The sequence below is a fragment of the Euprymna scolopes genome, chromosome 1 (assembly GCF_053919585.1).
Source record: "Euprymna scolopes isolate OS-2025 chromosome 1, ASM5391958v1, whole genome shotgun sequence".
Lineage (NCBI taxonomy): Eukaryota > Metazoa > Mollusca > Cephalopoda > Sepiida > Sepiolidae > Euprymna > Euprymna scolopes.
In genome coordinates, this window is record NC_136482.1 from 122,079,943 (window position 1) to 122,086,745 (window position 6,803).

At 30.2% G+C, this 6,803-nt stretch overlaps 1 pseudogene; it reads left to right on the forward strand.

The window, feature by feature from the left end:
* The first annotated feature begins 337 nt into the window (after positions 1–337).
* On the forward strand, positions 338–563 carry LOC145284532 (U2 spliceosomal RNA; annotated as a pseudogene).
* The last annotated feature ends 6,240 nt before the right edge of the window (positions 564–6,803 follow it).

Sequence of the window (6,803 nt, forward strand, 5' to 3'; positions counted from 1 at the left end):
AGGTTTAAAAGATTTCAAATTAATAAAAGCTCTATGTGAGTGTGTTAATTTCGAAATGACATTGCTGTGTGTAAAATGTCTTGAAATGTGTACTAATTTCAACATGACATTTAAGTAGGTAATACTGTTCGCCTGAAATCCATCGGTTTAAAAGATCCTTAATGAAAAAAAGCACCTGATGGTTTTACTTATTTTTACATGCCATTTGAGTATGTGATAATTTTTTTTTACCTGAAGTGCGTTCACAATTTGTACTAATTCCAACATTATATATAAGTTGTTAACAATGTTTTCACTTGAAATGCGTAGATGTAAAATATTCCGTCATAACTACATCACTCTTTCTTGGCCTTGTGGTCAAGATCAAAGTGTAGTATCTGTTCTTCAGATGCTGCACTTCATTTTCTTGTTCTCTTTCGGTGGAGGAGAAATCCTTCACGACTGAGACAATTTTTATTTTTGTACCTTTTCTCCACGTTAAAAAACGACCCTGGTGTCTAACTCTGTCCCGTGGGGAGGCATAGTAAATAGGTACATCACTATACGATTTTACTTATTTAGACATGAAACCTAAATAGGTAATAATGTTTTCACCTGAAATGCATGGAAATTTGTACAAATTTCATCGTGAACTGCAAGTATGCATGTTTTCACCTGAAGTGTATGGGTTAAAAACAGCTTAATCAGCAAAAGTGCATTATAATTTTTTGACATGACAATTGAGTAGTTAATAATGTTTATACTTAAAATGCGTTGCAATTTGTACTAATTTCAACATGACAAAATAAGTCTGTAATAATGTATTCACCTGAAATTCGGAGATTTTATATATCCTTCAACAACATGCCACTTTAATAGCTAATAATTGTTTTACGTGAAATTCGTTGAAATTGTTAATCATTTCAACATGACATATAAGTAAATAATAATGTTTTCATCTAAAATGCGTTGGAATCTGTATTAATTTTAACATAACATATAAGTAGGCAATAGTGGTAATAAATTCATTTGGACTTTAATGATATTTAAATAATAAGGAGTGACTATAAAAGGAAGTCATTCGTTTCTCATTAATTAATATAATGATTTTTTTTATCTTATGAGCTTTTTATCGATGTCATAAATAGTTGGGGTTAAATTATCTGCTTTAGCCCCCCCCAAAAAAAAAGATCAGTTGTAAAATCACCAGAGTTATTTTTTTTTTTACTTTATTGTAATCAAGTAAAAAAAATGGAATTTTTACTTTATTAAATCGATAAGAAAAAATGTGTTAATTTAATTATTTTTAATGTGCAGTAATTCAGGCACTACAGAATAATGAATAATTAAAAACAAAGTCCATTACTATGAACTAAAAGAAAATATTCCATCGAATTTGGACCATTAATCAGATTTTTTTTTAGTAAATAATTCGAAATTAGAATCTGATGTTACTTATGCGTCAATGTTACTTACTCTGTTGGCCTCTGCATGGAGTAAATTGTTAAGGTCTGTAAGTGCCTCTGTTGAGATATATGGGAGAAGTTGGTTTACATTCTCTGTCTCTGTTTTAAGTTTTTTACACTATTGGTTTCTTAAGGATCAAAGTTTTGTTTTGCCATAATTCGTAATCATTTCCTGATATTTTCTACTTAAGCTAATTCACTTTCGTTAAGTTCTGTTGTTTCATAGATCTCGGTCTCCATATTTCTTGTATTCAAATTTTGAAGTTCTGCCTCTGTAGTTCACATATTTCGGACTCTCGCGTGGGGCGTTTCGTCGTCTGATCCTTTTTTTTTGTCTTTTGTTATATTTCATTCAGTTCTAGATTTGAAAGTCAGCCTTTCTTGAGGATGAGTTTCATTTGGTCTGCAATTCTTTGTTCTAATGTATGGTAGTCACTGGGCATGCCCAATAACTCTTTCATCCGTTTGTGATCTAATAATTTAATTATTATTATTATTATTATTATTATTATTATTATTATTATTATTATTATTATTATTATTATTCACTAGGAATTTGAACACGATTGATTATTAGTAAGTGCTGAGTTGCAAAGAGGAGAGTTATTTGTGTGTTTTATATACATGTTCTGAACGAGTTTATGGTTTCCATTTTCTTTAATATCTTCAGTTTTTGTCTGTATAGTTAGTCTATATGCTCAAAGCTGCGACGTCTTAATGATTTCATTTCAAACCAAATGATGTATGTTTTGGGGTAGTTTGCTAGATTAGGTTATTATCTGATTTACAATTTCTTCTATTTCAAATATTCTACATTTTTGGTTCTTCTATCTTTTACTTTTATAGAGTCGTTGTTTTGTGCGAATCAGTTGTCTGTTCAAGGATTCTTTTCATAGCCAGTAAAGGCGTTATTATTTTTACAAAATTATTCTCAACCAATACTATTGGTGCATTCCGAAAAATAAAAAATAAAAATAGATCGATGAAGAATAGGTACATCCAAGATTTTCCATACAAATATTGGATCAGTATCGTTTGATGTTTTTCGAATGAACCAGATTACATATTTAGCATGGAATCCAAACAGTAATTAGCTGATTAAAGTAGTTATAAAAGCAATGTTTTCAGTGGAGATAAATACTGTTAATATTAAATAGTAGAGTATTGCAATCTTTGCATTATAGTTTTAAATAAAAATGGTTCATTAATTTTTATGAGTGAATGCTTATTTATAAAACATATAAAAACACAGTAGAAGATCCGAAACGCTTTTTATGTTAATCCTTATAATTTGTATAATAATATGATTTCCTGTGGAAATAATCATTTTTTTGTCAGAACCAATACGGGCAACAAAAGAAATCGTTCTTTATTTTTCCGTAATCATACTTATCATCGTTAAATATTTTTTTTAATATAACGTGCCGTCTTTATTTATTTAAAAAACGTTATAAATAGAATTATTTTTAAAACAACCTTTCTATGCCTTTCTACTGAAAAATAATTTGGACCTCAGTATTATTAAAATCAATTAAATGAAAATAATGTCTATAGATTTATTTATAACTCTTTTAGTTGGCGAGATGATATAACTTGATGTTAAAACGCTTGTTGGATATTGGCTGCGCAACGCCGAAAAATATGCTAACAAAAAATCTAATGAGGATATTTAGCCGACAATTAGTGATGACGTAAGGGAAAATATATTTTAGACGTAGGGTTTTAGTTACGAGGGAGATCAGTTCGGCGGTGTTTTTGGACAGGACGCCCGTGAAAGTTAGAAGGGGAAGACTTAGCAGAATGTAGTCTTATACAAAGCGTGCTAACTCTGAAAAGAAAACCAGCAAAAAATAAATGGTTTTATCAAAATATAATTCACGCCTATACGTTTTAACTCCCGCAAAAAAACACCTTTAATTACAGGACGCATGGCAGGGAGACGTGGCAGAAAGATAACAGGTATGTGTTTTGCTGGTGTTTCTAACCGACAACGATTTCTGTCTCATGTATATACTCTGTCTATAAAATGTTAAAATATGTTTGCACGTCCGCATGCAATAAAGAATACACATATCGAAACGGTTAAAAGACTCAGTATAGACAACACACATATATACACCTGTACATATATACGTCTATATATATATATATATATATATATATATATATATATATATATATATAGAATGGATGAAGCGCGGAGCATACAGTGTAGCTTAATCGCCATATACATTTTATAACTTACTAACTAGCTCTACCTACGTATTGAGCACTTTTGAAGTAAATGCTTAAAGTTTACACAAAAATCTATACTTTCGTATATTAATTTTATGTTAGTAAATTAAGTAGTTATATATATATATATATATATATATATATATATATATATATACACATATATATATATATATATATATATTAGCAAAAGTATTTCAATGGGGGGCATGTTATTTCTAAACATTATATCATTAAAAGAAAATCAGAAAATAAATCTTCCTAATTTCTGTTTATATTGTACTCATCATTATTCGTGGCAGATTAATGAATGTTAGTTCTTTACTATACCAACCACATATGTATTTCCTTAATCATCTTTACGATTGTAGTATAGGATATGTTCTGTTTTTATTAGATCAACCTTCCCAGCATTACGTACACATATAATTCATGTGGGAAGACAGGTTCAAGAAACAACCGTTACACTCGATTACTTATTAGCAAAGTCAAAACATACTTTAAATATACTAAGAGAAAGTACAGTACAGTAAAATACATCTGTATGCTAGTATTTTTGATAAACAGTTATTGAAATTGCACACCTAAATTATGAACGCAATTCTGGTAAACGCGCCCCTTTTGGCACTACTTGCATCTGAAAAGTTATATCGTATTATTTTACGTGCGCATGACAGAGACAAACGGGTAAATAATCTGTCCGTACAGACAAGCCATTAAAAGTGTCAATGTATTGATCTTGTTTGGGGTTAAGTGAATCGAGGTGCAATCCCATTTATATGAGATAGCCTGTTCAAAAGGGAAATATCGTGGAAAATTCTGTGTAGTTCTTGATGTAAATATCTCGATGCTAGTAAAGGACATTTGAATGGCGAGGTGGGAGATCAGATTCTTTGATAGTACAGGCTTTGGGGATTTCGGTATTTTATGACTATTCCAGAAAAGGTGGCCATTTATTGGTTTGGAATTTACACAGAGTTTTTCAGTGCGAATTACGCATTGCATCTGAACTCAATTGCAAATATATTTGTATGTACTCAAATCCTAATCGGTATATTCACGATTTCTATATTATTTTCTTTATACATACAACCATTCATATATATATATATATATATATATATATATATATATATATATATATATATATATATATATGTGTGTGTGTGTGTGTGTATATGTATGTATACATAGATACACACATATACATATGTATATATATATATATATATGCGTATATATATATGTATATTATTATTTTATGTATCTACATATTATTTTATGTATCCATGTTCATTCTTTACTTCGATAGTGTTCGGTACCTAAGTATAGGTCGGTACTGAGTTTTAAGTTATATATATATGTAAATATATATATATATGTGTGTGTGTGTGTGTGCGTGTGTGTGTGTGTAGGAATTAAATTGCACATAATTTCCAGCGTATCCTCCTTGTGAGGATTAGTCAGGCTATTCAAGGGAATCGGCGTTGCTAGGTTTTTTATATATATACATATGCTACTGGGGTTGCTAGTCAGCAAATCAAATTATTTGTTATTCACACACCATTTATCATAAAAAATTTAAAAAATAATTGATACTATAATATCGAAATAAAATTTAAAAAACAGAACACCAATAGCTACAATGGAGTTTTAAAAATGAAAATAAGTTTTATACGCCGTCGTATAAATAAATGATTATAACAATACACCGCAAAATATTATTAAATCTTATCGAAAAACACTTTAAATTACAAACACTTGCATAAAATATTTTATATATTAACCTCTGATTATAGTATAGTTGCTGTGAAAATTTATTAATGACAATTAAAGCATATAATAATATAATATTAAATAATAGAGGCAATGAAAAGAAAATAATAACAAAATGAATAAAAAGTGGCTAACATAACAACAACAAAAATAACACAAAGAACAAAAATATAATTAGTAGAAATAGTAATGACGCAAATTGTAATAGAAATAAAAACACTAGCAATAATCAAAATAACTGTAACTAAAGACGGCAAATACTCTATCCGCTACAAAATAAATGTTTTACCAAAAGCAAGAAATATAATGCGACAATATTTGCCCAGGAAAATCGATTATCAAAGAATATTTCGTAACATTTACTTCTCTGAATTTAAAAATAGATATTACGATTATAGAAATATATTCAAATACGCACATCACCGAATAAAAACAACATTAGTTGACCACGACTGGGAGCTTAAGGAAAATGGATGATTGCTGATGGTAAACTGGAAAATTGGATGACAGGCCAGCATCTTAAAACTTAGATGACCTGTGTAAACTAAGTTTTATTGAGAAATAAGCAATCCCAAACTTTAAATAAACCCAAATATTAAACTGTGAAATGGAAAACATATGGATGCACAAAATAAACTTTAATTTAAGGTAACAGCACACGCATATACAAAATAAAACACATAAATAAATAATAATTACGAGAAAAACAAAAATGGGATTTATAATCATAGTATAAATAAATAAACAAGTACGTGAAGAAATGCACTCGTATAACATAAAATGTAAGTGAAAAACATAGAGATTGTAGCAACATCGATTCCATGCAATAGCCTGAAAAATCCTCACGAGGATGACACGCAGAAAATACTATGTAGCTTAATTGCCATATATATTTTCCAAACTTACTATATATGTGTGTATGTGTGTATGTATGTGTATATAGTATGTCAGGTCATGTCATATGCTACTGGTACCATGTAACCCAGTACTACCTGCCTCATGGTCGGGTCACCGGCGACTAAACTGGTTCCCCCACCAGACTTGTTTGGTGAGGAGGGCGGCTAGTCTCCCTGAAGGATTAAAAACAAGACCTTCCAAAGGGCGAATGAACTCTTTTCTGGGTCAACGGCCAACTAGCACCGTGTATATTTGTGTGTGTGGTTATGTGTATTGGGGTAGAGAGGGCTCCCGTAAGCCGTGGTGAAGGCAACCTTTCTAGGAGAAGCAAATCTCTGATTTAAAAAAAAACATAAAGCGGAAGACCAGTACCCGCATTAAGCTGGTCTGCAGTTTAATTTGTTGCTGGCTATCTTGCTCTTGCTGTTGCTGGATCTCAACATTTTGAAC